The following is an 896-nucleotide window of genomic DNA, read 5'->3' as shown; positions in this document are numbered from 1 at the left end:
AATATCAGAACATCATGTTTAGAGATTGAGCAGATAAATTACAAAACATTCTTTTCTATACAAATTTGCAATTAGACCTTTTACCCATATGGTGCAGCCCTACTCTAAATTTCCAATTGTTACAGCAACGGTGAAAAAACTGCCTTAACAAGTTAAAGGGTCCAATATCTTTACCTAATTTTAAGTCAACCAAAAAAAAAAAAAAAAAAAAGACAATAACAACCGATAAAAATGGTGAAAGATCAGAACATCTTGTTCAGAGATTGAGCAGATGTATACAAGTCATGGTAAATTATATAAAAAAAAAAAATTCTGTGTAATTTCCAAAATCAATCACTCCAAAGACAGGCATAAACTATTAAAGTTATGAAAACCTGTTTGATTGGGACAATCATCAGTGTTAGTCAATCAGACACTTAAAAGTGTTTACACAGCTTTCCTACAGTCAGCCTGACAAGAGTACATTTTTATCATAGAGGCTCAATGTCAATATAACTTTTAATGAGTATTTGAGCAGTTCTATGGATCCATCAGAGCCAAACAAACAGATACGTTATCAAATTTATGCTTTAATATGAAACAGGGAGGCTGTTCATGAGTATTAACTTGTTATAAACCTACTATTCTCCAAGCTCAATCAAACTGACTGAATTTTGTAATGTTCATGAGCAGCTCAACCCATATGAACAACAACAATCAAAGGTCACTGTTAACGGACACTTTCATGTACATAATATGGTTATCGCCGTATAACAAAGACGTTGTTTTATCAAGCCGAAGCACCGGTACTGGTCCTTTTCAAATTATTGCAGTCCAAGCTTTTTGTTAAAAAAACAGAATCTCATCACAATGATCAGAATTAGTTTTAACTAACACTTCAAATTTGTGTCATTTTG

The 896-nt window shown here is 32.5% G+C and overlaps 1 protein-coding gene across 1 annotated transcript in view; it reads right to left on the bottom strand.

Annotated features, from left to right (window-relative positions):
* Positions 1 to 226: 226 nt before the first annotated feature.
* Positions 227 to 896, bottom strand: part of LOC109095303 (coiled-coil domain-containing protein 22-like) — a 14,239-nt gene continuing 13,569 nt past the window's right edge. The window contains exon 16 of the mRNA XM_042762204.1: positions 227 to 896. This exon is cut by the window's right edge and continues 297 nt beyond it. The gene's annotated coding sequence lies outside the window, so the exon portion shown is untranslated.

The sequence above is a fragment of the Cyprinus carpio genome, chromosome A8 (assembly GCF_018340385.1).
Source record: "Cyprinus carpio isolate SPL01 chromosome A8, ASM1834038v1, whole genome shotgun sequence".
Lineage (NCBI taxonomy): Eukaryota > Metazoa > Chordata > Actinopteri > Cypriniformes > Cyprinidae > Cyprinus > Cyprinus carpio.
This window is presented reverse-complemented; position numbering and strand designations above follow the sequence as displayed.